Source organism: Melozone crissalis, unplaced genomic scaffold, assembly GCF_028551555.1.
Source record: "Melozone crissalis strain CALT ecotype California unplaced genomic scaffold, PUWL_Pcris_2 ptg000018l_1, whole genome shotgun sequence".
Classification (NCBI taxonomy): domain Eukaryota; kingdom Metazoa; phylum Chordata; class Aves; order Passeriformes; family Passerellidae; genus Melozone; species Melozone crissalis.
This window is the reverse complement of record NW_026535796.1, coordinates 5,097,411-5,120,148: the sequence shown is the minus strand read 5'-3', so window position 1 is coordinate 5,120,148 and position 22,738 is coordinate 5,097,411. Positions and strand designations below refer to the sequence as shown.

The 22,738-nt window shown below is 40.3% G+C and overlaps 1 protein-coding gene across 7 annotated transcripts in view; it reads right to left on the bottom strand.

Annotated features, from left to right (window-relative positions):
• Positions 1 to 22,738, bottom strand: part of SBF2 (SET binding factor 2) — a 231,008-nt gene that overhangs the window by 191,815 nt on the left and 16,455 nt on the right. The gene's annotated exons all lie outside the window — the stretch shown is intronic.

Here is a 22,738-nt window from a genome sequence, read left to right as displayed (position 1 = left end):
AAGAAAAAAACAACAGATCACAAAAAACATCAGTAGCTCATGGCATGGAAAATTGTTTAAAATGACCACTGTAAGTATAAAGGTGATGTAAAGGTAAGAAATAATTTCAATTATTCAGAAGTACAACTTTACATGTTCAGAGTTGGGAACACACTGTCAGTGTGAAAGATGCACAGGCAGGTGGCAGAGCACAGAACCTCTGAACCTTTTCAAAACAGCACCCAGTGCTAAAGACATCCCTAAAATCTGCTCCGAAGACAAATTCTCTTTATAGCAAGGTTCTTAACTTGAACCTTGCAGGAGTTTTAAACTATTCAGGATTCTTGTCACTTTTAGGTGTTTTGGAAATGCTTTTCATGGAAGCATGAAGACAACTCATGTTACATCTTGGGAACAGAAATGTACCTGAGATCTGTACCTTTACAAACATCACAACAGAAATCTTGATGCCAGAAGACAGAGAACAGTACAGAAGATATCCCCATTTTAACTCAGTCCCTACACAGAAGTCAGCGCTGAAACTAAAGGGAAGAAGAAGCCAAAGGAGAGCTAAAATTAAACACCTAGAAAGAAAAATGTTTCTTTGATAGGCCTAAAATACATGAAATTCTGAAAAAAAATCTGTCCAACCCCCACCAGCACATCACAGGCCATGTGCATCTTAAAGTCTGGATACGGAAGTTTACATTAAGAGCATTTAATTCTGATTTATTCGAGAGAATAAAGACTTTATTGCAGCCCATGGTCACTACAGGTTAGACAAAATGCTGGCACATTTAGGAATGAAAACAGGCTTCCACTATGACCAAGGACACTCTTTGTACAACTGGCACAGCTCAGAGTCAGTTCATCTGAACCAGGTCAAAGAGATGCACACGACAATCCTGGGAATCTGAACAACAGCCATTCTGGAGGCTGCCAGTATCATCAAGGATGCAGCAAATAATGGGATAAGGCAACCCTCAGGCTCTTTTCTTTGTAAACAGGAAAAATTTGTTGAACTTAGCAGGAAAAAAAAAAAACCCCAGCATTTCAATGTTCCCCCAAATGTACTGGCACTGCAGTCAGGACTACCTGAAATACTTGGGATGGTCCAAAGTCCTGGATGTCTTGGTATTTGCTTTTTGTACTTTTGTAATTTGCAGAGCACAAAGAAAGGGATGTACAAGAAACAGGCTCAATCATTACCACCCAAACCATAGATTGGCATCTTACTTGCAGGATCATCCTTCCCACTACTGCAATAGATACTCTTCTAGGCAGGCCAACATCTTCCTTGCTCCTGGGTATCAGAAATCACTTCTGTGCTTCGTAAATAAAGGAGGGAAAATATTCTAGCTTGTATTTTAATTAAGGTAAAGTGGGAACATGGCAAAACATGCCATATCTCATTCCACTAAATCCACTGAAGTTGGTGTTTTTTCTGAAGGGAGGTTTGCCACTGGTACTCTAAAACAGATCTTGTAGGGGAAATTCACATTTAGGGATGAACTTCATCCACTGAAACTGCACCAGTGCCAAGTGAAATGAAAACAGATAAATACCATAAAGAGCAGAAGAGGAAGGAAATGGAGCAAAGGGAAGCAGAATGAGAAATGAATAGGGATGTTACAATCAGCACCACAGGTTAGAGGCCCATTCGGCTGCAGCAGCGTCCCCCTAATCCTCTAACCAGGGATTTGGTCAGCCAAGCCCTCCCCAGCTTCTAACCCTTGTGGAGAAACATGCCAAATGCCACAAACTCAGTACTATCCTTGGAAAACTGTCTGCAAAGTGCTGCCTCATGCTGAAGGCCACTTCTGAGAACAAAACCTCAGTGACCAGTGGCAATGAACTCACTGGCCCTTGGCAGAGCTCTGTAAAAGTTACGATGTGACTTTGCTGCCGTTGCGTCTCTCATCCCAAAGAGCCTGAGTGGAACTCCTGCCCAGGCACGAGCTGTCCTTGGAAGAGCTTTTCTGGCCTTCACCTATGCAAGTGCCAGCTGCTCCTGAAGAACCATTTTCAGACCATCATCCCCCACCTTTCAGCAGGATTCCAACTCCCACAGTATTTTATCTAGGTAAGTTACTGATACAATGAATGCAGCCTGGCTGGGACAGCTGCACCTCAGGACTCTTCCTTCCAGACAGGAGTTTGGGACATAACACACTCCTGGACAAACACTGTATTTTTGCTGGGTGGACAGTGCTTTTGCAAAAGCCTTAAAAAATAACAGACAAGAAAACAACAGTGAATGTTAAATTTTCAAGTAACTCCCTACTCAACAGTTGGCATAATAGTCAAGAAATTTGAAAAAGGCTTGGGCAGCTGGCAGGGAGAAAGTTTCCTGCTCATCAACAACTCCCCTTCTTGTTTGCAAACAAATCACTTTTGCCAGCTTCTGCATAGGAAGAGAAGCTCAGACTTCAAATAAATACTCTGTATTAAACAAACAGTCTTTCGAACACACCAAACTGACAAAGATCCCCAGCTGTCTTGGAGAAGATATTTTATATTTATTTTCAAGGAAGGTAAAAAAAATCAGGATGCCAAAACCATACTCAGCTTTGTACCCTGAATCAATGTCTTAAATGTTAAAAAAAAAAAAAATAGGCAGCTTCTCAGTTCTAACAAATTACATTTACTTGCCCAACATTAAAAATAATCCTGTCCTATTTACTAAATGATTACTCTTTTCAATAACTTATCTTCCTTCTACAACCATCCTCTGGAATCATCTATAACTGATAATACCAATAAAAAAAAGCTCCACTTTGAAATTTCCTGAACATAACTGTAAGATTCTAATTTTACCAAAACAATTTTACATTTTCAATACTGTTCTTTCAACATTTTAATCAGCACCCATTTCAGCATACAAAAATTTGAATGCATTAAAAAAAAGCCTGTACAAATACTTCTTATACCTTTTTTTTTTACTTTTTGTACCTTTTTTTTTAACCAAACACAGATGGCAAGGTTAGAATCAAATTTCAGATATTTACACTCCAGAGATGTAAGTAGCTGTTACTGTAATCTGATTTTGTGGAGTATAAAGGAAAGTTATTCATACTCTAACATTTAGCAAAGAAACAACTTCATGAAAAGGCTTTCTACATTTTCTCTTTAAAAAGTCTGTTCATGTACTAAAACTTACTTTTCTAAATCACTTTATAGGACTATAATAGGCAAAGAAGTCTATGTATTACAGTTCTTCTGTATCAGTATTCATGTACAGGATTCCTGAACGTGAGGATTCAGGTCTAAATGCAACACTTAACACATGAGTTTGCAATGTAAGTTTGTAATGTTTGCAATGTAATTTATGTAAAGCATAAGTTTGCAATGCAATACTTAAAACAAAGATGTTGAAACACTTGATTTACTATTTAAGTACAGTCATGTTTTATCTTCTACTATGGTTTGGGTTTTTTTCCTATTATGTAATTTTTTTTCCAAGGAGCAGAGCATACAGAGATAATCTGGGGCCATGGGGTAGGAATCCCACATTTATCATTTTACTGACTCAACACTATTTGTTCAGATACACAAAATAACTTCTGGAAGTGTCTAATCATGGTTGGTTCTAGCCAGAAAAAAGTCATAATTAGATCTATGTGAGGCACAATACAGATAAAAATACTAAACAACATTCTGGCACATTCAACTGAATATGGAAATATGCTACTGTGCTCTATTAAAAATGTTAATAATATGGTTTAGGGGTTTTTGGAAATCCTCCTCACTCACACTTGTGTGAACACTGATAAACAAGAGATTCCTTCTTATGACATCCTGGGGGAAAATGAGAATGACATGACAAAGTAAAAAATGAAATGATGCTCAAAGTAATTTCATTTTAAGTGCCATAATAAATTATTTATTTGGAAAACCTATATATCTGATCAGGAAATTAAAAAGTTAATAAGCCTTTTCAGGCTTATTAACATTTTAATAAGATGAAGAATATAGGAAAGTTGCAGACTAAATCCTCGACAAAAAGCCTAAAGAACCCCACTCCCTGTGGGTTCTATTTGCATTTTAAAAAGTGCTCAATAAGAATTTAAAGTAAGGGGGGGGCGGGTAAAAAAGTCAAAACTCAAAGTAATAATAACTACCAAAAAAAAAAAAAAAAAAACAACACTGGATGAGGGGAGGAAGATAAAGTCACACTGTGAGCACGAAGCTACTGATGCCTGAATTCCTAAAGGTCTTGATCCCTCCCAGAACCTCAGTCCATGGCTCTGATCAATTTTTCCTGTCCCTGCAGCACCTGCTCCACAGCAGCATTGGTGTTATTGCACTGTAGGCTTTGAACGCTTGCACAATCCTGCTGCTGGGTCTTCCTTCTTCCCAAAAACCCCATCAGAGCTCGGTGCTCTCAGCACCTCCTGCCCCTGAGCTTTCTGCTCCAACAGGATCTCTCCACCCTCCCCAGCTGCTTTCCTAAGGAAAGGAGGTTTCTGTGGGGCACACTGGGTCAGCCCACAGCTTCTCCCCACTCCCTTCAGCTCTCAGCCATCAGCACACTCACAATAAAGCAGGAATACAAACCATTACAATACAAACCTGTTGCTATTCAGTTCAACCCATCATCACACTTATTCTAAGATTAGAGTAGGGAAAAATTATTTTACAGAGACAGGGTCTCGAGTTCAACAAGTTCTTCCAAAAGTGATGCATATGCTGACAGAAAAATATTAGATCTGGTCTCTTTGGAAAAGTAAATTAGGAGTAGCTGGGTACACAGGGTGGAATAAGCTCCAACCCCAACCACACCAAGTTTGAGGTTGGATCTTGTGTTGTAAGAGGTGTAAACTCCTGGACAAAGACAGTTTTCTAAGGCAAACAATGAGACTTCCCCTGAAGCTCACATTTGTATGCCATGGTCTGAACAAGTGGTTGTCTTTGAGGGAGAGAGTCAGAGTTCAAATTCAGGCAAAAAAGTAAAGAGCTCTGAAATGAAATCTCTCAAAAATTATTGGAAAGATCATTCCAAAAGGAAAGACAGGTCTCATGCCAATTGTATCTCAAAATAAAAAGTGGAGGGAATGACAAGCAATTGCGTTCTCAAAAGCTGTGTGAAATTACACACTTTCCCTGTTAACAGGCACTAAGTAGAACACAAATATTTTTTGCTTGAAAAATTAGAAGTTTGTATAACATCATTTAGACCCTGTCAGGACTCCAAGTAAACACTCAGATTGCAAGAACAATCTTATCCCTACCACACTCTACTTCTGAAAAAAGATAAAATTAGACTACCAGTGTGAACTATCACCTGAAAATTCTGCTGATGAGGAAAACTGTCACTGCACAAGACCAAATGTGCCTTCTCAAGCGTTGACTTGTTTCAAAGGCACCAGAGAGTCGGATCTATCTAATTAACAGGGAATGCAATGTTGCAAAAGAGTAAGCAAAGCACTTCCCAGAGCTGGCTGATAACTGTATTTCAACCTAGGGCTCACCAACACACAGACCCATGACAAGTGAGCAGAGAGGACAGTTCTGAGAGACAAAAGGACAATTCTGGAAAGATTTTTCCATCCCATGAGGAAAAGCAAGCACAGCACCAGAAGACAGCTCCAGCTATGCCAAGTTCACATATTTGCAACAGAAGATCTGGACTCTATTTTTAAGGACTAATCTTTGCTACAAAGTAGAAATCTTTTATCCTGTTTTAAACTGAACATACACAACTCCAAGCACAAAGCACAAACAGAGAACGGATTGAGAGCAGCCCTGAGGAGAAAGGACTTGGGAGTGTTGAGTGATGGGAAGCTCAGCATCACCCAGCAATGTGCACCTGCAGCCCAGAGAGCCAAATGTGTCCCAGGCTGCATTAAAGGGAGAGTGGACAGCAGGTGACAGGGGGTGAATCTGCTCTGAATCTCTTCTGCTCTCTGAGATCCCAGCTGGAACACAGCATCCAGCTCTGGGGCTCTCAGCATGAGGGCATGGACCTGTTGGGGTGAGTCCAGAGGCCACAAAGCCCTTGGAGCACCTCTCCTACAGAGACAGAGTTGGGGCTGGTCAGCCTGGAGAAGAGAAGGCTCCAGGGAGACCTTACTGCACCTTCCAGTACCCAAAGGGACAACAAGAGAGCTGGAGAGGGACCTTTAACAAGGGCATGTAGTGACAGGACCTGGGGGAATGGCATTAAACTGAAAGAGCATGAGTTTCAATTAGGTATAAGGAAGAAATTCTTTACTGTGAGGATGCTTCTCTGGAAGAGAACCCTCTGTGGAGGGTACAGCCTGGATAGGTTCAAGGCCAGGCTGGATGGGACTTTGAGAAACCTGGTCTAGTGGAAGGTGTCCCTATCTATGGCAGTGGTATTGGAAACAGACAACCTTTAAGGTCTCTTCCAACTCAAACCATCCTAGGATTCTATGATTTTTAAGGAGAGTCAAGGGGAAGGAATGCAAGAATGCTCTGTTTTAAATCTAGAAAGTAACAGAAGCAAAAATTTAAGGCTCAGATTTAACATCCAGTGCTTAGGTACTCATAGGTAGGAAGGAACTATAAGATAACATCCATCAGCTCTCGTTTTCACCAGATGAGCTTGACCTTACAAACTTTAATGGGCAGAATCCTTTTAGTTAAATTGTATCAGCACATGCACACACAGATCTAACACTGGTTATTGAATTTGGTTCTTGTTACAGGAACAGAATCATATCAGCTTCAGGTCTGAAACATTTTACTTCTGGTAACTTTTATATAAAGAAGCAGTATCTGTATGATCTACTACAGCTCCTATAAAACAAAGCTTTATTTCCAAATCTCACAATGATAGCTCCCATGATGACTGGGGTGCTTCATTAGTGTGATGTAAAATACCTATCCCACACCAAGTGCAGATGCAGCCCTGAACCTCAGGGCAGAAAACTGGGTGTGATCCAGCAGTGGCCACATCATGAGGTGTAAGAGAAAGTGTCCATGAGGCTCTTCTGTCACAGGTGACTCACAGAGACAGAAGGTAATAGCTCATCACTTCCACTTTTTTTTTTGGCCTGCTAAATACATCATTATCTTGGAATATCATATTTAAAGAGAAACTTTAATTTTCAAGTTATTGACTACTCATTTTTCTTCAGCCCAACAGCTGCTCTCAAATGACATTTTCCTTGTGCCAGATGTCAGAACACAAAATTAATGTTTCAACTTGTAAAATACTTTCCATCATAGTATCACAACACTTCTAGCCAAAGACAAATGACCTGTCAGAACAGGGACACCCCCATTTTGTACTCAGTGAAAGATTAATTACTGAACACCAAAAATGACAGCACTACAGCTACTTACATCCAACTGCAATATTTCCACTAAGGGTTTAAGTGTCTGTGTCCCCACTGAGATAAACTCTTACAAAACCCATTTTTATTAATTAGTACTATACAGAAAACCATTCTTGTCATAAGCTGTTCTCAACTGTGGCCTAAAAACAAAGCTTTAACATATAATTCTTTTAAGTTGTGTGCTTTTCTTATCTAGGCCCCATATAGAGGATGCAGAAGAATTCAGTGTTATGACAGGCACTACATGGTGATTCTCCAATAACATTCCTGGTTATGCAGTAGTTTTGAAGAAAACATCAGCCAGGAACACTCTTAAATGTCTCTGAATTCCTACCAGGATATGAATTAAATGAATCCTAATATGAATCCTGACTCATAGAAAGGCTCACAATTCAGTTACTTGGCACAGAATAAGGCAAACTACTGGGACTGTTTCAGTCTTCTACACTCCACACATAACATCAGGGAACAACAGAGATGGAATAACTCTACAGGAAGTTTACAGATCAAGAATCAGAACCTAAGCAATGTTCATGCAGTGCTGAATACCCTGTCATCTGAGTCTGGAGAACATTCTAACATACAATAAGAAATGCATTCAACCAGCCTTGAAAAATAACGCACATAAATACACGTGAAGGACCACAAGGGTAAGTAAGGCCTTGAGTTTTCTCTACTCTTTCACACAAAACAAAAATAGCAGAGGGTCTAAATATCAACATTTTTTCACCTATATAAAAAGAAATGGATAACCAGTGCTATACACAGTCTTTCCTTGGGCTAGAAAGATTCGCAACAGTGGAACCAGAACAAATATGGCCAGACAGCCTGATGTCATTGGGAGCACATCCAAGAATGTTTGGCTGGGAACTCATTAAGGAGCAGAAGAGCCTCCAGTTGCTGTAGGAAGAAAAGCAGATTGACACCTCACTTTCTACATTTTAATTACAATCTGCAGCTCATGGCCAAGGAACCAGACACCTCAAATTTACATATGAGAGTTTGAAGTTGAGAGTTTGAAGCTTCACTTGGGTGCACTGCTGGCAAGCAAATTTGCAGGTACCTATCCCAAATCCCAATTTTCTTATTAAAAGAGAAATGACTGCATTTTGTTACCTGTCAGTCTGGTATTAGGCAGTGAGGTTGCCCACCCATTTCCAAGACTGCATGGCTCCACAGCATTTTTGATGCAAAATGTCTCTTCCAACCACGACTACAGACCTTGCACAACATCGCTGAAAATGAGCTTCCCAACTGTCACAAAACAATCTGATGTCACTTCTTTGGAGGATTCAGGGAAGTTCAAGTGCTGAACAGTATTACTACAACAAATCTCAACAATGTTGATCCATTCACCAAAGGAATACTTGCCAGAAATACTCAGAACAATTCCAGATACTTCAAGTCATCCGAGGTAACATTTGGTGCAATGAGTCACGTAGGACAAATGGGTCATTATTTTAGAAGGAGGACATTCTGATTTACCAGAGTGGTTAGCTGAGTATGCAATCATACAACCACACTCACAGACTGCTATCAGTTTTATAGGAAACAGACCTCTCCTCTCCAGGAATCAAGAATACATCCAGTTGCTCCACAACTTGCACTGGTACAGTGTCTAAGCTTTTGCACAACAGCTAACTCCACAGAGCAGCACCATCTAGGTCTCTTAACAGCTCCTGAAGAAATGCCCTGGAGACAACTTGGAAGAAGTAGTAATTCTGTCTGGTTTCAGTGGGCAGGAAGTCAAAGAGGAACAGCTTGGTCACTTCAGGAAAGCAGTGTGAAATAATCTGACAGCCCAACTGCACTGAGGCAAAGGAACAAATGCCTTTGCTGAAATCAGCCTCGTGCTGCAAATGCTTCTGAACCTGGGGGGTTTAGCTAAGAATGATTAAAGCAAGTGCTCACTTGCTTAAAAACAGGTATTCCCCACTTACTCTGTGAGCAGTGAAGTAACAGAATTTGGAGACTTTCAGGGACAGAATGTACAAGGTATAGTTACAGTGAAGTGAATTGCCTTCAAAGTCCCTGAATGGTGCTGTCTTTCAGAGAGAGTGACTGCAGCAGCGCTGATAATAAACCAAACTCTGAGCTGTCACTCAGCCCTGCTTGCACAGCACCAAGGCTTTCTTTGTTTCTCACAAAGCTTTTCCTCACTTCTGCCCTTCTCTCCCCAGTATTGCTGTAGAGGAGTGAGCCAACACCTGGATGGGGGCTCAGCCTGGCCAGGGCCAACCCACCACAGAAGGTTCAGGAGGTTGATCAGATTTCCTTTGCAGGCAATGACATCCAGGCTGCAGGCAGATAACAAAACTACACCACAAAGCATGGCTCTACTTCCACACAGAGGGACTCCTCCTCAGTAGGATCCTCTGTTTATTTAAGCAAGTTTCATCACTGCAGCACACCTTTCCCAAGAATAACATAATGGTTCTGACAGACACTGACCACTGGAAAGGTTCTGAGATACTCATTCCATGAAGGTGGGGAATTCTCATTGCAAAAGTAAAGATAAACCCGCTTCAAGTAAATTTTTACTACATTTCTTTGTGAAAGTGTATTATACAAACATGCACTGGCAGAATGCCTGGTCTGTAGCCACAGAAAAGGAACACAAGTCTTGTGGAGGCATATCTAGAGCTCACAGGGAATGAGGACAACTGCTACTGCCACAATTGTGGCTTCTCAGTTCCATGTCCCTGCCACAAGCAGCCATGCCCTCCAAGACATGAGAACAGAGCACTGTGAGCATACATTAACTTCTGTCTTTTGGATTTTACTGAATAACCCAGTGCTGAACAGTTGTCAAATTTATCATGTAGACAGAGAGGAACTACTCCCAACAAATGGAGTTGTTAGGATGGCAGCACCCAAGGAGCTGGCTGACAAGAACTTGCCTGCCTCTAAAGACATTGCTAAAGGCTCTGACTTTAGGCAATGCCACCTTGAGACATCCATGGGCCCTTCAATGCCCTTTCAAGGAGAAAATCTTCCAAGGCAAAGGTCTTACCCACTTTTGTTTTGATGAAAGATGAATGGTGGAGTACCTTGACCTTTTCATCTCTGTGGAAATAAGGATACAACACATGTTGAGTACAAGATGGAATCAGTTCTCAAGCCGCAAAAGAAGAATTTGGGAAGCCAGAACATCTTGGAAAAAGAACAAATATGGAACAACTTTCTGCCACTCTGAAAAGAAAACAACTCACAGCTATGGAACACTCCATCTCCCCAAGGAAGAGCCGTGCCAGATGCATTCCAGCTAACGTGTCCATGTGTTTTCTCATTCTCCATGCATGGAGCATGAATGTTCCATCTCCAGAGCCTGCACAGGGAAAACATTCTCCTGTCTCAAGTCTGAAAGTGCCAGTGGCGTGTTCAGATTCATGTGAGCCACATTGAGATACAGAACTACAAATTCTGTGACACTTAAAATGAAAAGTATATTATTAAAAAAAATATATTATTATTGAAAGTCTGAGGAAGCCCTCCTTCTACACTAACTCTATAAAAAAACTTTATCAATTCTACCCAAGAGGATTTTTACCCCCTGGAACAAAGGACAAAGAGTTACAACCAGGGACAACTGTTCTTGTACTGGTGTTCTCTGTTACCTTTTGTTCTTATTTTTCAACCCTACAAGAATTTCAATACTGAAACAGAACCAGATGTATCAGAGCAAGTCCTTTCCTTCTGGCACGCTCCAGCAGTATCTGCTTTACATGACTAAACATGACTAAAGTTTAAATATTTAATTTGGGAGAGCTGCCTATCTATCAGTGACAAGCCACAGTCACTAGAGAGAACACTTTAAAAAATTTTTAGAAAAAAGAAAACTGAGGGGAAAAAAAAGCTAGTCTAGGAAAGAAACCAAAGCCAAGACTCCACTCTTATGTCCCTAAATGAAAATTGCAACTGTTTCAAAGGAAAATCACTGGACAGGAGTTCAGCTGCAGAAAAACTTATCATAAAACTCTTCCAGAAACAGGAATCACCTGTATATAAAGAGCATCAACTTAGGCTAGAATCATCTTAAACTCTAAGCTGTTAATCCAAACACACTGAAAAAAACCACAGAAGTGCTATAAATGATTAATGACTAGGAAAAGCAAGGATTGCTTCACTTTTGTATCTAACCCATATGCACATATTGCAAAATGGTGAAGAACTGTGGCACACCAGATTTGTTACTATTAAAGTTATGCTATCTATAAACAAAAAAAAAAAAAAAATAGCATTCATGTCTGCAGACAAACTACCATATCCAATCCCACTACTGGCTGTGGCTCTACCACATCTTCTAGCTCATCTTTAGGCCATTCATGAGTGTCTACATGTACAAGCCAACAATAATTGCAATTAACTGTATTCAGCACATATAACAACCATAACACTTCACAGAAATGTTAAGTCATTGCCCAGAACCACATACATTTGAGGGCATTCAACTGCTTTTATTCAGAGCTCTGTCACTAAACTGAAACTCCACTAGAAATCCTCAATCAGAAGTAGCTCTCCTGGTTTTACAACACTAAAATCAAAGCAAACTAGTAGGGCATTGCTTCACAGATTCCTGCTCTAGAAGGTTACCACTGAAGACCTCCAGGGGCTACAGGCACCACTGGTTTTAATATGTAACCTCCAAAGTCAAGTGCTGTGCTATTATCCAGCCCTGCCATCACATGCAAAAGGATATTCAAGTGCAAAATCCCTACAAACTCTGAAATCCTGTGGGATTTGCATGTGTAGCACAGTCTGAGCATCAAGTTGCCAAATTATTTCCAACTGCTCTTAAATGAGTCCTTCCAGATCAACACAACTATAAAGAGGCAAGAATTCCTGTGCATGCTACAAGTGCCACATTGAACTGTTCCAAGATATCCTTCCTCACACATTGTAACCTTAATTCAGTGGGGATTTTTTTTCAGTTTCAGGGCTATCCTAAACCTACCAAACCCTGTCACAGAATCACAGGATGGGGCACAGCTGATCACCTGGTCCAACCTGCCTGCTTGAGCAGGGGAATCCCAGAGCACATGGGGCAGGATTGAGTCCAGATGGTTCTGGAACATCTCCAGTGAGGGAAACTCTAAAACCTCTCTGGGCGATCTGTCCCAGTGCTTGGTCACTGTACAGTGAAGTTCCTCCTCATGTCCACATGGACCTTCCTGTGCATCAGTTTCTGCCCTTTCCTCTTGTCCCATTGCCCAGCACCACCGAGCAGAGCCTGGTGCATGCTCTGCCCTCCCTGCAGGCACAGACAGACACTGATGGGTGCCCTCTCAGTGCCTCCTCCAAGCTGAACAGGCCCAGCTCCCTCTGCCTCTCCTCACTGGAGAGCTGCTCCAGCCCCTTCATAAGCTCTGTCACCCTTCCCTTTTCCTGCTCCAGGAGCTCTGTGCCTCTTGTCCTGAGGAGCCCAGAACTGGGCACAGCACACCAACAGGCACAGCCAAACTGTTCAGCAAAGCACCTTGAGTTAAACATGACTTTACCCAGCTTTACCTTTAAAACATCGAGACTCTTTTCTTCTAGAATGAGTTCTGACCCAAATTAGACTCAGAAAATGAGTGTCAATCAGCGTGCACTAGACACCCAGCTAATGACTCAACACCTACTGCAGAATGTACAATTTCCCAAATCCTTTGGAGGAGTCCTCATCACCTGCGGCGCAGAGGAAAACAAACTTGTCTGGCTGTGGGAAGAACATGATCCTGTGATCTCAGGCAAGCACCTGCCAACAGCCACTGATAACATCATAAATGCACCTCCAATGTTCCCCAGAGGAGAGATAACAACTTACAAGGTATTTTTATTTTCAGGATTGTCAGACCCATTTCCACATAGGACACATGCCTTCTGAATTAGCACAGTGTGCGGCAGCCTCTTGTACCAGAACTTGAAAGCCAAAAGTATGCTGGAAAAATAAAACATTTTGTAATACAGCTGGCTAGGACAAATGGATAAAAAGGAGCAAACAGATACTCACCATCTCAGATTCAGATGTGTTTCACTACACAGTTAGATGCCAGTAATACCTTCACATAAGGAGAATTCTATAACAGCAATTACAGTAGTTAAACTTTATTTATCAAACTGGCAGCCCATCCTTTCTGAAGTAAACACTACTTCTAACACAGAGCTCTGGACTTTAAGTATTCTTTGTCCTGTGCAATGTCATCCAAGTCCCAGTTGTTTTCAGTCCATATATTATTATATACAATGCTCAGTTAAATGAGTTTTCAAGCACTCTCTCCAAACTGTACTTCTATGTTATCCAAAACAGGAGCCCTTAAAATACTGTCAAAACATTTAATGGCATCCATACAAAATCCCACATGGCTCTTATTCCATGACACTTTTAATCCCTTCCTTAGTGCTCCCACCAACTATCCTCAGCAAAATTAATACCTAGAAAGGAATTACCAGAGAGGTTTTCATATCTTATATATTTTTACATAGAATTTTCATTTTCAAACCTTTCAATAAATAAAATTTTTCTTATTCCCTTATTAGTGCATATCCAGCTATGCAAACATTTTAAAAATGCCATAATGTCATTTCATAAAAGGAAAGTAAAGTGTTAATCTAGCCTGCATCTGGTCAAACACTGCCTAGATCAACCAAATTATGAACTTATATACTCAGTATCTTTTTCTCTTGTACCACTAATATATTTAAGGAGGTTTTTTACTACCTGTGACCCATGAGTACGAAAAAATATATTACAAGTCACTGAACATACAAGATTAGTCTACTTGAAGTGTCAGAAACTACATCCCCATGACAACTACCCTGAGAATTTTACATGGATTTTATTCACCTCCATGATAATTTAAGTAATGTGTTTGAGGAGACTTTCTCCCCAGCCCATAATGAACACTGAGGAAGAGACTGGGTAACCTGTATTAAGCTATAAATATTTCTGTTTCATAGAAGAGCATCAGGGTGCATGGAACTCTGTACCCTATCAGTTTCCAGAGCTGAAAGCCCATTTTGTCCTGGCTCCACCCTGGGAGTCACTGCCTGTTCCAAGCACACAAGCCAGAAAGCACAGCAGGAGAGGGCAGCAGAGGCTGCTGCTGTACTCAGTCTCAAACCTCACACCTGCTAAGAAACAGCTCCACATCTTCAGGGCTGCATCCTGGACATCCTGACAAGTGCATGGAGAAACAAAAGGGAGGGTATGAACATGGGGAAAAGGTGACAAAGCCTGATTGCACATTGTACAGCTCACAGGTTTTCAGGGAAAAAAACTCCAGTTCGAACACAAACTCAAATATTGCCACACAGTAAACCAAAACTGAATGCCTATTAACTAAATATCTATACACTTGGCTTTTTGTTCATCCATAAATTCTATATTGTGCCAAATCTTTGCTGTTATTTTGACTTTTAAAGTTTCTCCTTTTCTGAAAAGTAAAAACCACCAAACAATCACACAAAATCTAGAACAAACTCAACCAAATACCAAGGCAAATAAAGATTGTGCAGCTCTTCTGAATGTGTCCTTAGCACTAAATCCCCGCTACTCACCAAGAACATCCACCAGCCAACTGCCCAGGGCATTATGAACCACACAAAATGAAGCACCACAAATGAGGAACTCAACACATTATTAACTTCCAGGTCACCCCTCCAATCACTACTCCACTTAGCCAATTTTCTGCATTCAATAATCAAGTGCATCCAGAAACAGCCAGAGATGCTGAACTGACTGGACAGATATTTTGGGGGTTTCCTGACTGGCCAACATGTTCAGAATGTTATTTCTCACAGATGAGATGTGTTGTTAGCACCACCCATGACACTGTTCTAACAGGGACACTACTGCAAGTCTGAAGAACAGAAGAAAGCTCCTGAAGATAACACAGAATTTACTGAAAGTCAAAACACACCTGTAACTCAAACCTGAGACACAGGAAAACTGACTTATGATACAAAAAAACCCAAAAAGGCAGTATTAGAAACTACCCTGAATAATAACTGAACTTCAATAATAGACTTCCACAAACTACACAGAAGTGTAGACTGGTTTCAGGCACCTCATATTTTCTTTAATATGACTCAGAAAATAATATCTACATTCTTGGCTAATTTCAGGCTGTAAAATTCTGCATTTTACAGATTTCTGAACATTTACGCAGGTAATTTCAGTGTAATCATTCCTGCCTCTAACCTTACTTGTAAGAAACACTGTTAGTAAATGATGCACTTCATAGCCAAGACAGATTCTAATCTACAGAAGTGATGGGCTGAAAAATTATCACATAAAATCAATAGAAAAGAAAAAGAAACTGCTATAAAAGGCAATAAGTTTGAATTTCAGCTGTCCTTTCAGAGAATGAGATAAAATGAGGCAGGGTGGGGGAAAAGGAGCAGCAGAGAAAAACAGGATCAGGAAGTCAATGAGCAGAAATGAAATACGTGCTGCAGCATTTGTGATGCAAATTTGATAATAATACACTCCTCAAAAGCTTCATTCAAACCTGCTTTGTGATTCATTGTCAAACAAATAATTCTAGTGATTCATTAATGAAAGAATGAATGACCTAATGCTGCTTTGAAGTAGACAATGCACACTCTAGAGGAAGGTTGCCATAGGTTTAAAAGTAAATATTACCTTAAGAAATGAAACTTTCCATTTCTTTTCAGTTCACAAAAAAAGGAATTTTAACTCCTAAAAATTAAGCTTTGATTTCTTTTTTATTCTCACCTATATCATGCTACTCTTTGTTTTAGAGGTGATGCAACTACTCATTAGCTTAAATACAATAATTTTTTTAGCAACTTCATGGATTCTGATGGACTACCTCAAGGATTTCTCTACTGGCTCAATTCCAATTTGCACAGTAACTGCAACAGATTCAACTTCAGCAGCCCTTCTGGAGTTCTTCTGCATGAGTAAAAGCATCAGAATATTTTACATCACACAGCATTTCACAAAAGCAAGAAAACAAACCCATAAAAGCTGGGTTATTACATAAATATGCTATACATTTAAACCAACGCATACCGACACAGAGTTTTATTGTTTTCAGTAACAGTAAAAAAAAACCTTCAAACCTAAGTCAGGTCTGAAGATAAAAACACAGAAATATCTGTAAATATCTCCATACATACCAACAAGTTTCACGATTAAAGCTTAGGCATTTGACCTAGACATTTTAAGAATAGCCTGGGGCTATTTATCCTATTTGGCTTGAATTGTTATAATGTTTTATTTCTGGGTGAACGGTAGATGTTTTCTTTCCCTGAGTAGCAATAACTTCCAATCATTTAATTACATTCTGGAGAACAGCTAATGCTGTAGCTGAGCATGCCAAAGACAGGACACACTTAAAAACTGGCTACAAAGTACACAAATTAATAGAGTGAATAAAGGCAAAATTAGGTCTTGATACACTGAAAATAATCCTCCACTGGTAACCATCTCAGTCTTGCACATCAGATGTACAGAACCACCAAAATGACATAACCCAAGTAAACCACAAACCATCCTAAAATATTATTTTATTCCTCAGTCAAGCTTAAACATTTCAGCAGTGGAGGTAAACACTTCCTCTGAGCACAAAAGAATTTACTTTGAGAAATACCTTCCACATTCTTTAGAATGCACAATGCCTTTGGGATTTACAAGGGAGCTACTATTTTCTAGTAAGGGGGAAAGACAGGCAAGACTTCAGCTCCTGATGAATGAAGAGTCTGTCACATGAGACTAACGCGTCTGGAAGCACTTGGACTATTTTGTTAAAGGCTACTGAGATGCAAACTGCCCATTATTACAAAATACTGACACAGTTAAACAAGTCTGTAACATAACTTTGTTTCTAAGCTACATATTAAATGCAACTTCCTCCACAATCTGTACAAATTGTTGCAAATTGCAGATTGCATACATTCTCTATCTTCAAATGATGTGGTTTACTAGCACGTCTTCCACATGATGTATGCTTGGCCCAGAGCCCCAGAGCAGCAGCACAGGACCAGAGGGCAAGTGGAAGTTGGTTATGAGCCACTTTCCACTTCCTTTACCCTTTGCCTGGTAGGAATAAGACCAATCCTCAGAGTTGTGCTCAGAGCCCAAGGGCAGTTCCTAGACCTTTCCTAGACTTGCCCTTCAAGGGGCTCTCTCAGAGCTGAGAACAGCCAGGACAGCACTGCAGCACAAGAGCTGCTTTCAGCAGTGATCCATCAGCTATAAAATTACTGTGCATCAACACAATTCCAGCCCTCTGCCCTCCTTAACCTAAGTACAAAACCCTTCTACCACTGAACTAGAACTACACACATCAGCAGGAGCAGCCAGTGTAAAATCTCTCCTTTTTAAGTTAATGAATCCACTGACAACCAGGGTATTCATGTCACATTTACTTCTGATGTAATGTGAAAGCTTCCAGCTTTATAATTCCATAGTAATACTGTCAGGATCATCAAGCCTGAATTTCTCTTCACTGGACCTGCAAGATCTTGTTTAACTGCTTTATTCATTAAGGAAATTCTTTTTACAATGTGAGGAAAATGCCCTACATTTTCAGGTTTATCCTTTCCTTCTCCACATAACCAGTGGCTACTGGAAGGATTGGGGGAGGAGAAAAAATCCCTTTACAACACAGATAAATTTCACAAACTACATCTCTTTTACTGGGACACCTGATACAGGCACAATGAAAGGAAAATAAAAAAAACTTACTACAGTCTATTAGTTTGTTCAGGATGACAATGTTTTCAGGTGTTATCCAAAAAATACATCCATACACAGCATATAGATATATACATTATACACAGAAATATGCATTTTAGTATCTTATTTTTGAAATAAGTAATGACTGTAAACTTAGAATTCAGGAAATACAGCCTATAATACACTGGAAATTGCTTCTGCTGGCCCTTGTATAAACAACATTTTAGCATGTAAGCCTGGGCCACAACAAGAAAGAATTAGCAGGTAATGTACAGGATCAATATCGTCAGCAAAAGCAAAAACTCCATCTTGCAAACAATCTGTTTGCCAAAGTAAAAAGTTTTATCACTGTTACTAGCCAAAGTACCAGCACGTTGAGATTTCTTTATCTGATTTTCTGGCTTGGTAAGCCAAATAATTGAGATATGTATGAGAGCTGCTCTCTGAATTTATAAACTGCAAGGTTTTTTACTGATCCAGCCAGCATTTGGCATTATTCAGAAGGCTGACACCACAAAATGAGCATGGCAGGAAAGCACTGTCCAAGACAAACATCCTTCTCCACCCCAGCATGTCTTTCCTTACGTACAGGGCTGCAGTGGAGCCATCACACACTTCAGTGCTTGGGATTAGTTTAGAGAACTGAGAAGTTATGGATGACAAGACAACGCTGTGTGTACATAACCTCTCCTAACTTCAAATCCAAAAGTCTCCATGGAGACCTGAGGGGAAAACAGAACCTCTCTGTCAGAATGAAAGAAGAGTCTGAAGAGCATCGTTACTAACAAAACAGAAGGAGCTACCTGAAAGCACAAAATCAACTTAATTTCAGTGGTTATTAAGGTAACAGCACAGCTCCTACCCACCCAGCTCCCCCAGGCACACAACCTGCATATCTCTATTTTCCACTTAAACCCAGTGTCAACTTCACCCAAGGAAATCTTCCGCAACCCATCTCATTACTCACCCTCTTACCTTTGTGCAGTCCCCATGACAGAGTCACTATTATTGCCCTGCCACAGCACAGTCTGAGTTACCATTTCAAACCTGTTCTTCAGTTCTGAATCTCTAACTGGTATGGCACTGAATAATTAGTTTTATTGACTCCTGATTAATAAATTAATCAGGAAAAAAAACTTGCTAGATTAGCTTCATCATTTGTTACTTTCTCATACACTGTGGAAGAATGTAAGAGACAGAAAAAAAAAATCCACCAATGACTTTGAATTTTTTCTTGAAATCCTAAAAGTGCTGTGGATAGCAGGTAAGGTGGCCCTTGACAGACTTACTGGGCCACACCAAGTCTATTACTAAGACAAAACCACAATTAATATGGCAGCACAAATATTCAAAGGTGCAACTTACAAAGCAATCATTTGTCTTTAAACTGGAGTAAATTTCCATGTACTCCAGCCAGGTTTTGGGCTGTGCCCTACTTACGCACAATACAATCAAAAAACACATTAACTTGAAATTAACACAAGATTTCAATTCAGAGGTGCAATGAAATAAAACAGGAAAATATCCAAAGCACTCCCTAAAAAGCAGTTCATACACACACGCAAAAAATTTATGTTTATATATTTAGAATATATATACACTATGTATATGTGTGTATATATATATATGTATATCTATTGTTTTTCTCCTTCCCCCATCCTGGAAACACAGAACTATTTCAATTTACACGCAGAGTACAGATCACCAAGTGAGGCACAAACTTTTCTTATGCAGCTTGCAGAAGGGAAGTTGAACATAAGACAATGCATGTCACTGCCCAAACACTGAACAATACTTAACACAAAATTCTTCCTGGCACAGAGGTAAAAACCCTCTTGTGCGGCAGAAGCAGGTGGTACCTTTTTATCCTTCCCATGCAATACCCCCTCAGGTGGCTGGACACAAACATTATCAAACCTATTGCTACCCAATTACTTCAGCAAATGAAATGACAGAACCCACTTGTGAGTCTGACAGCCTCAAACTTCTCTAGAAAACATGCAGGAAATGAAACAAGTAATTTCCTGGGGTTTGGGGGTTTTTGCTTGGGGAGTTTTCTGGGTTTGTTTTGAGCAGTTTTTTTCTGGGGTGGTGGCTTGTGGGTTGTGGTTTGGTACATTTTCTGAGATGGTATTTGTGTACTTGTCTGCCTCCCTTGGTTTCATGTAGCTCAGCAGGGCTGGCTTTTGGGGTTGACTTCTGTTCAACTGGCAGCATAGGAAAGTTACTTAAAGCTTTCTAAAGAATAAAAGTATTTTGACAATTATTGAGAACACCTGAAGATAGAGAAGATACAGACCTGCTACTGAACATTCATAATTTGTTGCCATTTTTGTTTTAGCAACACAGTCATACAGAAATCATTTATTAATCGCTGATAAAAAGCTGCTTTTCAGAAGTCTCAAATGATAATACATGGAAAACCCAGCAATCATGAAACTGTATCCCTGGCTTTACAGTACATTTTGTGCCCTATTATACAGTAAATGGTGTTAATTTTTATAGAACTTCCTATGTTCTTTGGCATCACCATGACTTTCAAGTGCTAAATACACATTTCACACAGAGGAGGCCTCTGAGGACTTGTATTACTCAAGAACTTATTTTAACAGAAATGTGCAAAAAAGAGCTACAAGGTTTGCACATATCATCCTATTACCCTTACCCTGGATTTGTACCTGCTGTTATTTATTTAGCCTCAACCTCATGGACTTTCTTGTTAAGTTGATTGTCAATGGAAAAGCAGAGGAGAAAAGAACTTGCTGGAGACTGAGTACTCAAGCTTCAGTACTTTCAAAGTTTAAAACTGACATTCAAAATCTGAAGAAAAAAATCCCATGTTTGCACTAAGAGAAACTTTAGACTGCTTAGCCATTGCTTTGGAACTAAAATGGCAAACTCCCAATTTTTCTGATGCAGGTACATGAAGTAGGATAAGTACCCTCAATTTTAAAGAGGAAAAATAAAACTTGTGCAAAATGTCTGGATCCTGATTTATTTTTAAGAGCATCTTTCTCCTCCAGGGGAATAAAAAGAAAAAAATTCCCATTTCTGGATATATCTCCAACAAGAATTTTTCTTGTCTTACTAATCCTACCAGACCCCAACTCTATTGTGTCCATCAGAATAAATAAAAAAGGCAACTCAGCAACTCCTTCATGACTCAAACCAGAACATAACTAAACAGAACAACTATTGAAAAAGTTTAATTATGACCTTCAGTTTAAACTGAAGAGCCCAAAGCCACTCCTCTAATGTTCCCCACTAAGGACAAAACATCAGTTCAGTGCTGCAAAACCTAACAAGGCAGCCCAACAGAAATAAAAGAAAGGACCTAGAATGTATTCTGTATTTCAGCAGCCTGAATGCCCAAGTTCAACCCATGTTACTTGCAGGATGAGGAGAGATGTAGAGCAAATCTACCAGAGCAATGCTCAACAGCCCCAGCAACCTCCCCCTGCAGCAGCAGAGCCTCACCTACAGCAATGCACACCTGGGATTCCTACACCCTCTCTTGAGCATTGCCCAGGAATTCCACGTACATCTGCTACCTCAGAGCTGCATCTTTATAGGCAGAAAGGAACTGATCAGAGTTTTAAACCAGATTTTCCAGGTATTTCTGCAGAGCCTTCCACATGCAAACTGTATCCCACCCATGGCAACACCCACAGTGGAGACCTTCTGCAGGCATATCCTCCAGGACATTCCTTCAGCTGTCCCTCTGCACCATCCCACTGACAGGGCAGGATTTGCCCTGGACTATGCTCACAAGCTCCACAGACCCCTTCATACCAGAAGGACAAGTTTTGTTGTGACAGAGTGCCACAGCACAGGTCACACTTGAGAGGGCCATGATACACAGAGAATCACCAAACAATTTCAGAAAGCCCCAACCCACTCACAGTAACACCTTACCACATCAAAAAGCTTCAGGTGTCTGCCCATACAGAGTAACATCACCTCACCTCAGAAGGCTGCAAGCATCTGCCCTTCTCCTTCTTTGGCCCAACCTTTTATCCCCTCCTGCTGATGCACTGCACCTGTGAGCCCTCTGTTCCCTTTGGTGATTGGTCAGTAACCCCTCAGCACTCCATGGCTCATCACCTCCAACACTGCTCACCTGCCTTTCACAGCTGTATCCCATTGGGGATGGGGCTCAGGCACAGCACCACTCCCAATTCCCACAAACTGTGTGCCCACACCAGAGCACTATTCTTCCCTCAGCTTGAGCATTTGGGCTTCATGTCTGCTTAACGACTGAAAAGGAAAAGGCTTTTTTCTGGTTTTTAATCAATTTTACCCTTGAGATAATTTGGACTATTTTGTGATGTTTCTTCAGAAGCTCTTTATGCCTCCTTACCAAATAATACAAAGTGTAATCATAAACACTGGAGTAAAGCAGAACATCCAGCATTATGACAGTGTTTACATCAAATAAAAAATGCTTTGCACCTTCTCACACATAGTAATCACATATTTCATGTTCAAAAAGACTGTCTTTGCACAGAGCAGCTAAAAATGCAGAACGTTTATTCTCAAGCTCAACCCTGACACGTTTGGAACTCAGCTCTTTCATTACAGTAATTTTTTCAGAGTTCAAAGTGATGCTTTTGTACACAGTAAAGTATCCAAACGCTTTGCAAAGGAGGATCTGTTACTTCTTTGTCATCAAAAGTGTACATGAAGGATTAGAGTAAAATTAAGCAAAACACACATCTGTGTAAAAGATACAGCAGCAAAAAAGCAGCTCCTCCTTGAAGCCAAGAAA